This window comes from Pogona vitticeps, chromosome 1 (genome assembly GCF_051106095.1).
Source record: "Pogona vitticeps strain Pit_001003342236 chromosome 1, PviZW2.1, whole genome shotgun sequence".
NCBI classification, from domain to species: Eukaryota; Metazoa; Chordata; class Lepidosauria; order Squamata; family Agamidae; genus Pogona; species Pogona vitticeps.
The window spans coordinates 141,655,557-141,665,732 of NC_135783.1; the positions used below are offsets into that span (position 1 = coordinate 141,655,557).

Below are 10,176 nucleotides of genomic sequence, written 5' to 3' on the forward strand. Positions count from 1 at the left end.
AAAGGTAAAGGTAAAGGTTCCCCTTGACAATATTTGTCCAGTCGTGTTCGACTCTAGGGGGCGGTGCTCATCCCCGTTTCCCAGCCATAGAGCCAGCATTTTATCTGAAGACAATCCTCCATGGTCACATGGCCAGTGCGACTTAGACACGGAACGCTGTTACCTTCCCACCGAGGTGGTCCCTATTGATCTACTCGCTTTTACATGCTTCCAAACCGCTAGGTTGGCGGGAGCTGGGACAAGCGACGGGCGCTCACTCCGTCGCGTGGATTCGATCTTACGACTGCTTGGTCTTCTGACCCTGCAGCACAGGCTTTTGCGGTTTAGCCCACAGCGCCACCACGTCCCTTTGAATTCTAAAGGAAGAAGAAAATACATTGAGCTGTTCTGCTCGACTCGATTGTAAAACAATTGGATTGCAACTGGCAAAGTTAGCAATCAGGAGGACACCTGGGGAAACAAAGGCGATTCCAGTTCTGGGCAGGAATACCCGACGGAGGGATCTGCCTAGGAAGATTATTGCCAGATGGTGGGCAGCGTGATGGAGGTCTTCCTCCACACCACAACCAAATGAACGTCGCTACACCACACCACGTGAAGCAGGGCCGCCCATTCAGAATGGAAGGACTTGGGCAATCTGTGGGAAAGAAAGCTGTCCCTCAGCTGGGAATCTTAGCCACCCCTATGCAGGCAGATGCTAATTTTTGCTATTCTGTTAGGAACTCTTGGGCTGTTTCATTAAGGCATGCGTCAGTTGTGTATAATCATTAATAACGACATGCCGTCAAGTCAGTTCTGACTTATGGCCAACTCTGCAGGGTGTTCTAGGTACAAAGTACTCAGGACTGGTTTCCTACTCCCTCCTTCTGGTGATGCTCTGGCACTATGTAACTTGCCCAGGGCCATAGAGGTAGCAGGAACCCAATCAACCACACACACTCTGGGTGACCTTCGCTCCCACTCCCCACGAGACAAATTGGTGGGTCCAGCTACTCAGCCAAGCACTACAACCCACTGAGCTATATCAATTTATATTAGCAGTGTCTGGAGAGCCTTCCCCCGTCTTGTGTATTTCCCTTCTGTATTTGCATTCAGTTTACTATGTAGTTTTAAGAGTAGGCAGCTTGCAGTCACCTGCCGTTCCCCCCAAAACCACGTTAACAAATTTTGGCAGCAAGTTGTGTCTCTAAATTTTGAGGACAAAATAATAAAGCAAGCACACACTTTAATGGCAGAATTCACCGCTGAGATCCTATCGTCTCTCGACCGCCCACCCCTTTCTCCTCACTTGGGAAGAAGAGGAAAGGATAAACCATGCATGTTTTAATGTTTTGTGCTTTGCACACAATTTATTACCCCAATTCAGGAATGCAACAGCAACGACAGATAACAGCCTGTGGTGGATCCTGTGAAGGAGACAAAACTGCCCTCTGGGCCTGCCTCAGTCGCGGTTCCCACTGTAGCTGAGTATAAGATTGCAGCCTCCGTGCCATAAATTGCAAATGATCTGCTTGTACGTTTCCAACCTAAGTGTATCATAAAAATCGGAAAGAAATCAGAAAGCTAATCCTGGTCCAGAAATACTCATTAATTCTCACGCTTTCCTTTTTAGACACGGAGACCCTCCACACTCACTGCTCTCTGTGTTATCAGCCAATAATGTCATCGCTTCCTAGGTTCTGGCATTTCCCATCATTTTACATGGGAACGTAGCAGCGAAAGGAATGAGAACAATTTGGAGAAGGCTTGCGAAGAATGTACTAGAGATGTGGACGTTACTGATTACCCAGCGAGCGAGGGCTAGAGATTCTGATGCAGAAAGCAAAGCCAGAGAGCTAATGGACTGGTGGCGGATTCTCCCGCGCGTGGGCATGGCTGGGGGGCTCCTCCTGAGACACCGTCTTGGGCCTAGAAGAAAAGAATCTAATTAGTATCAGACACCAGCCTTTTACAACATCTCAGTATTTGACCCCCTGGGTTTTGAGGCGTGGAAAATGGCACAGAAGTGTCATTTGGCTTCAACTGTTGTGAGTTCCTATAATGAAACCTGGCCAGCGTCAGCACCCTGCAGCTGCCGCTTGCTGCTGACCGAACAAGAAACACTCATTAAAATGACAAGTTCAGCCGAGAGACCAGAGACTATCCCCCAAATCAAAGCCAATACACTTCTTTCCCATTTTTCCTTGCAGCTGACATAGTCACCCCATGCTAAATATAACTGAGATAGAAACTATGCTAGCAGGGTTTCCCCCCACCCCCATAGGAATATCACATTTTTTGATATTCAGGCAATTAACGGCACAGTAGAAACCATGAGTGGACAGAAACAGAAAATGACTTTGAGAAGATATAGAGACAGGTGCTTTGGAGTAAAGGATATTTCCTTATTGGAAAACTGGGAAAGGAAGAGTGTGTGTGGGGGAACAGTTTACAGATGCTGAAAGATACCATTTTTTGAATAAAGATCTTGCTCTGAATTTAAGCCACTCAGAACAGCTGGTTTAGGATGCAGGACTCAAAGCCAGGGCTTCTCCTGTCTCTTGGGACTTACCTTACCTTGTCTACGACTGCTATCAGGAGCAATCTGCACCTGCAGACAGACAGTGGACATGTGTTCCTGTTTCCCATCAGAGAGAAAGATGCTAGAAAGAAAATGGGATTTGTGGAATACTGTGTGAAAATCAATGGCAGGCTGGTGATGAGTGAGGAAATGGTATGGCAGCCTCACACGCATCTCCAACTGCAAAAAGATAGAAGAGAATAAATCACATGCGCACACAAATGACTGAAAAGGCGAGGGATTTGCATCAAGGCGTCTGTACGGACAGACTGAAATTCATGGACACGTGCAGCAGTACAATACATCAAACCACAGCGAGGTCAATTTTGACTTGGTGATTTCTGTGCTTTTCGGCTCTGCTGTCCTGCTGCTAATTGCTACTAATGCCAGCAAACAGGCACGTCTCACCTGCAAGGCCAGACCGTTCTTGCCATGACTGGAGATGAGCAAGTAAAGTGGCCAAACCGACACGAGGGCTAGGGACTTTCATATAAGTCTTGGAAGTGGACATACAGCCCTGGGACAGGCTTACAATTCCCACCAGCCCTTGCCAGCATAGCCAGTGGGGAGAGATTGTGCAGCTGAAGTGGCAATGCAGAAATATCCATGCTTGTTCATTTTTTGCTCATCTCTGTAATCCAATGCCCAAATCAACCCAAGGAAAACAGGCCCTCTAGTCCATTCAAAAGCCCTATGAAGGGTGGGGAGGCAGCAGGGCCATTGGTCCCACACCTCACCTCAAGGGGTGGTGGGGGTCAGTCCCATATGCTTATGCATTCTATAAATTAATGTCTCTCTTTTTAAAAAAAACAACCAAATTCTTTACACTAAAAACTATGAAGGGGGCCTCACAATGTGAGATAGCCCAGGCCTCATCTGAGCTCTCAGGGGAACCTGGCTAGGATCCTACCCACACATGCCAATGAGTGTGAAAGGAGCCGTTTTTCATTTTTGCCCTTTCCCCACAGGGCATTCGTTCTTCATAACCTTTTCCAAAAACCTTCCCGATAATTCATTTAGGCCAGCTCCTGAGCTGTTCCAAATGTCCCCCTGGGTTAGGAGCATAATCAGGGATGGAAATACCCTGTGGGGCCCCATCCACTCCTCCCCTCCACTCTGATGCTGAAGAGGAAGCCACCATGGCTGAGAGGGGCCAGGAATCCGGTTCGAATCTACCTCACAAAGATCAGAAGCCTGTCTCTGACCTTGAATGGGAGTTTCTAGTTTTCCCTATGACTCCAGAAAGCTGTCCCTAGAAATCTAAGAATGTTTTCTTAAGTTACCACAGTTAATCACCAAATTATCTTACACCTTTTCATAGCCCAGTCCTGTAGATCACTGGTTCTTAACCTTGGGTTACTCAGGAGTTTTGGACTGCAACTCCCAGAAGCCTTCACCACCGTGCTGGCTGGGATTTCTGGGAGTTGCAGTTCAAAAACATCCGAGTAACAAAGGTTAAGAACCACTGCTTTCTGAAGTAGGACCGATTCTCAAGAAACTCACTAAAGAGGTCGCAGTTCTAGCTAGTTCATCATTTCCTCACAGTCCTTGATCTTTGGTCAATACCTGACCGAAGGGGGGTGGTGGTCTTCACTTTCAGAAACAGATTTTAACTCAAAGTTTCTTCGCACACAGTTCCCCCCATGATATTGCCAATTTCGGTGGCCTTTTGACAGCAGGTGTGCACATTGAATAATACATTCACAGAGCGGCATAAACACATTACGGTTGTTCCATCAGCTGGCAGTCAGTCATTTGGCTGCCATTTTTTAATTGCCTTAAAAATTGATCCCATTCATTGTAATGAGTTGTTGTTGTTTTAATTGTATGGCGAACACAGCCAGGTGAATTTCAGCTGTAAACAAGTAACCCACTTAATTACTGGGGCTCTAGGCTGGTTTCTCAGACTCCTCCTTTATTTTGGGATGTATCTAATGGAGACAACTGCTACCCGTGACGGCTTCTGCTTTTGGAGTGGGCTTGTGCAGTCTAAATAGGGTTGCCTAAGGTCGGGGGAAGGCCCGATACTGTATGCCATTTGGTGTGATCCTAGCTTCCAGTTGGCATACCGACCTCAAGTGAGCCTATTTAGTCCAGCTCCTTTCACTGTCAGGTTCTAGTATCATGAAGTAGCAAATTGAACATTTCCCCTGCTCCTATGTGGTGGGGCAAGGAGAGTAAAAGAATTAATTTTTTGCCTCTGCTAGATCACCGCTGTTGTACCGAATCACTTAGATTAATTTTTTAAAAATCAATAAAAAGCCCAAGTGTCCTCACCAGCAGACATGGGAGCAGGTCTCCAGCAGCTGCTGGCAAAGTGTGGGGGCAGGCTGGCATGCCTGAAAGCAGCTCTTCAGGCCATGTGGTTGCAGACCTTTATCACAGGAGTGAGGAGCACTCCTACCTACACCTTTCTGGTCCCTGTCAAGGGGCTTCTACTTTTTTATGGGGTGCAGGTAGAATCACTCTACTTTGGTGCCTCTCCAGTACATGAGTTCACTGGGAACGGACCAGAGGAAGCCTTCCACTTTCAATTTGGCAACATCTTGAAGGGGTTTAATAAAAGAGACACTTCATAATATAGGCAAATTAAACACCTCCGCGGCTCCATGAAAGTGTTTAATTTCCATAGGCAGCATGAGCAGACCGCCTTTGGAAAACCAAACCCTCCTGTGCGTGCGCGCATCCCTGTGTATGTGGCTTAGCTTGACTTTTTTGAAGGGCAGGTGAAGTGGCTGCAGCAACAGGAAGAAACGGGGGGGAGGGGATGTTGTTGTTTGCGTTTCTCAGTTGACTCTTTAAGAGAAAAGCAAACGCGTAACCCCCTTGTTGCCTCCTCTCACTTCTGACACTGGGCTGGTGGGGACCAAATGAAGTCGCTTCAGCCCCATGTACCATCTGGATGTGAAGAGTGCTCCAAATGCATACTGGACCTCCTAGTGACCTTATTTAACCCAGACCAGCCTGCTCCAAAATGAGTGTGTAGACAAGCCCTTATTCATGTTACACTGGTATAAAATCCCAGTAGGGTTTTGGGCAATATCCCCCCTTTAAATTTTTATATATATACACAATGTATACAGTATTTCACTTGAATTTTTGAATCATGTGGTATATAAAGAATATTCCCCTGTTCCCTACATTATAGTGTGCTACAAGTTCTCAAAGGACCAGGCTTCTCTTACCTTCTTCTGTGCAAAGTTATCCAGTTATTAAGATCAATGTCAGAAGTCAAATCCCAGAGTGGGGGTGGGGGGGTGTAAGAGATAATGACAGACCATCCTGTGGAAACCTGCAAAGCACCCTCTCTTTCTGTTTCTATTTTGTATAAATTTCAAAAGCTAGGTTCATTTATGGATAATTCTGTACTGTTTCTCTTAAACAGGTATGCTTTAGTGCTATTGTTTCTGTATGTTCAATATACAGTATGGCTATCTGGCTGTAGACTTAGAAGTTGGGAGTTCAATTCCCCATTGTGCTCAACAGGAAGAGCCAGTTTGTGTAACCCTGGGCAAACTGCACAATTCCAGACCATGCCCAGAAGAAGGAAACGGTAAACATTTCTGAGTATTCTATACCTAGAAAAATCTGGAAAGAGTTGCTGTAAGTTAGCATTAACTTCATTGTGTATTATTATTATTATTATTATTATTATTATTATTATTATTATTATTATTATTATTATTATTATTATTATTATTATTATTATACTACAAAAACACCAAGCACAGTCAATCAAAATTATTAAACCATTAACTGGTATTATATAACAGACACAAGTTGAAACCAAAAATCTAAGTGTCTGTTAAAAATCAGTGCACCATGTATGCTGTTACAAATATTGCTATTTTTTGTAGCTCTGATAGTGTTATTCTTGAGATGTCTAACTGCTTATAATACTGTGAAATTTCTTGATATTGTTTCCAGAGCCCCAATGACTACAGGGATCACTGAGGTACATTTCATCCACAAGCGAGATATTTCAATTGCCAAGTCCCTGTATTTTTTTTTCCAATTCTTTATCTTCAACTCTGGCATCCCCTGGAATTGCAATGTCAATGATCCAGACAGTTCTTCATTCCATTACAGGTGTGTTATGTTCAAGGTGTCTATTAATTTTGATCCAGAAATCCCCCAAGGTCATGATTTTGTCATTTTCCAACAGCTTCTCTACCTCATGTTCTCATTGGTTTCTGGAGGGTGGCAAGTTATATTTTTTTGCATAATAAGCAGTGCACTAATTTTGCCACTTTATCATGTCTAATTTTGTGATCTGTATGTACAATCTTTGGACATTTGCAGATGAGTGACACAGTTCCATCTTTTTCTTGTCAGAGTTGACATTTACTGTTAGCACTAATTCCTTGAATATTAACTTTCATCACATTAGTTTGGAGTGTTTGTTCTAGTGCAGCAGAAATCAAGCCTTCAATTTCTTTCTTAATGGTCCCCAGTTTTAGCCATGCCCATGTTGAATTATTATCATGCTTCCCATTAATATTTCTCAGATGTTGTCCATCTAGTGGTTTATTTTTCCAACTGTTTAATTTTTTAAAACTGTTGTTTCTTATATTGAGCCTTTGTTTTTGTTGTTTTCCAAGTATTCTTCATTTTCACCACCTTAAATAATTTTTCTCTGCTTGCACTGATATAATCATTTAGGGTTTCCACCCACCCTCCTCTGTTACCTGCTGTACTTGCAGTAATCCATTTTTCATGGTAAATATAATCTGTCTACATCACTTTTTGAATGTAGTGTGTGATGCATGTTCATTAATTTTTGTGGGGTTTTTTTATCCAATTCTTCTAGTTCGTTTTCAGTCCAATCTATTATTCCAGACGGGTATCTAACTACTGGAACAGCCCATGTGTTTATGGCTTTGATTGTATTTCCACCATTCAGTTTTGATTTTAAGATCTTCCACAGTCTTTTGATATATTCCCTTTCTGACAGTTCTTTAACTTTTGTTTGCAGGATGTTATCTGCTTCTGTTATTCCATGGTATTTATAATTTTCATCACTTGATAGTGATTTTATGGTATCACCATTTTAAATTCTGTTCCATCTAGTTTTCAGATCTTCCCACGGTGTATAGACAGAACTGCACATTTGTCAATTCCAAATTTCATTTGAATATTGTCACTAAATATTTGCAATGTGTTAAGCAGTGATTCTATCTCTGTGGAACTTTTTGCATATTCAGTGGCGCCTTGACTTATGAACGCCTTGACCTACAAACATTTTGAGTGACGGACAGCTCTGTTCACATAATTTTGCCTTGACTTGCGAATGGAGCTTTGACTTACAAACAAAAAAAGTGGGAAAAGCGGGAAATGGACTTTGGACTCCCTGTTACTACCTGGTACTGTAACTTTAAAATGTAAAAATTGGTTTAAAAGGTGCTTGGTTTGGTGTTTAAAAGGTGTTCTGTTTAAAAGATGTTCGTTCCCCCCCCTCCTGCCTTTCCTGCCCTTTTTTTAACCTAAGTTAACCTAAGAAAAATTCTCCCCCTAGTGGTAGAGGACAGATTAACCGGTTTTGTATTAGTTCCTATGGGAACTAATGCTTTGACTTACAAACCATACCTTGACATAAGAACAAAAAACAGCCAGAATGGATTAATCGGGTTTCAGTGCATTCCTATGGGAAATGGTGTTTAACTTACGAACTTTTTGACTTACGAACATCTTCTGGGATGGATTAAGTCAAAGCACCACTGTAGTCTTAGTTCTAGGTCATCCATGAACAGTGTCCCGCTAGACGCTTACCCCGCATGACATCAAAATCGCTTGACAATGACATTTTAAATTATGGTTTCAATGGGGGAAATCCGCTTTACGTTAATTAGGAGCCTGTTTTTTCCGGCTCCACAAAATGGCTTCCCTCCCTTCTCAAAATGGCTGCTTTCTGGACGGAAGCTTCGCATTACAGCGATTTTGAACAGCTGATTGGTGGTTCTCTATGGGCAATCTTCGCTGGACGATGAGGCATTTCCCCCATTGTTCGGTTTTCAGTGCATTTCAATGGGGATTTTTTCACTTGACGACGATTTCGCTTAACAGCGATTTTGCTGGAATGCATTAACGTTGTCAAGCGGGGCACCACTGTATAAGAGAAGACTGATTTTTCTCGTTTGTTCTGAAATATGGTAGCCCAATCCAGTTTTATTTAAAAATATTTATTTAAAATTAGTGAGATGTTACAGCAGTGGTAACAAAGAATCCCCTTTAAATATTCCTCTTTTGATGCTAACTTACCTAATTTCTTCACCATGGGATATTAAGAGTTGTTGTTTTGTTCTTGTTATCAATGTGTTGGAGGCAGACTAAAAGGTCAAGCCTAAAAATTAGAAATAAGTCCTCAAATTTTGTAGATGAGATGAGGATGATGAATTGGAAAACAAAAAGAATCATAGAATCATGAAGCTAAAAGGGGCCTATAAGGCCATCGAGTCCAACCCCCTGCTCAATGCAGGAATCCATATCAAAGGATATCTGCCATGTGGCTGTCTAGGTTTCTCTTGAATGCCTCCAGTATTGGAGCACCCACCGCCTTTCGAGGCAATTGGTTCTGCTGTCTTACAGCTCTAACAGTTAGGAAGTTTTTCCTGATATTCAGCCTAAATCTGACTTCCTGTAACTTGAGCCCACTGTTGCCTGTCCTGCACTCTGTCATGATTGAGAACAGATCCTGCCCCTCTTCTGTAAGCCTTTCAACTATTTGAAAACTGCTGTCATATTTCTCCTCAGCTTCTTTTCTCATGTTCCTCTTGATGCCAGTGGGAACTTTTTCCTTAACAATTCTAGCCACTTTTGGGAAATGTTAATTCTAGCTATGCTCAAGAAGGAAGAAATGAGATCATTTCCCCCCCCCCCCCAAATTGGTAAGCATAATTTTCCCTTGCCTGTAATTGTTGTTACATGCTGTGAAGTCACTTCTGATGTCTGGCAACTCTTAAGAATTAATACCTCCAAAGGGTCCTGTAATCTCATACTAGGTCTTTCTGTTTCCCTACGGCCTTCCACTTTTCTTCTTATTTTCTTTTCTTCTCACAATATAACTCAAGTACAACAGCTTCTCTATTTCCATTCCTAGAGAGAGTTCAGGTTTGATTTAACCTATAATCCACCTAGCTGTCTTTTTGACACTTCATGGTATCCATAAAATGACTGTTAAAAAAACAAAGATGCAGCTACATATCACACATTACTATGTAGGCATCGTGTGTGCCCTGCCCTAGGATTTTTAAAAGAAGCTCAGACATGATAAGATCACCATTGTCTCCCACGCCTGCTAGTCAATAAACTGTCATCTCTTAACAATAACCCAACATCCCTAGGTAAAAAGAATGAAAAGGTGTGGGGGGGGGGGGGCGCAAGTAAAAGTGACTGAGAGTTTATGGAGTCTTCTCGATTTCTCCATAAATGTGACAAAGCAGAACACAACAAGTCTTAGGAAAGTGGAACACTTTTCCTGCTTTGCCTGGCTGAAGACTGGCTTCTAAAAAAAGAGCTTTTCAGGACAGGCTTCCATTGCAGAGGGAAAATCCACCAGGAAGTAGCTGTTAACCCTCTTGCTCACTTGATGACCACAACAGTAAGCGGTGATTTGCATG

At 42.9% G+C, this 10,176-nt stretch overlaps 1 long non-coding RNA gene across 1 annotated transcript; it reads right to left on the reverse strand.

The window, feature by feature from the left end:
• Positions 1-700: 700 nt before the first annotated feature.
• On the reverse strand, positions 701-2,847 carry LOC144586734 (uncharacterized). Its single transcript, XR_013541748.1, has 2 exons — positions 2,557-2,847; positions 701-1,908 (listed from the first exon to the last, which is right to left on the reverse strand). It is a non-coding gene; the product is annotated as an uncharacterized LOC144586734 (long non-coding RNA).
• Between the last annotated feature and the right edge of the window lie 7,329 nt (positions 2,848-10,176).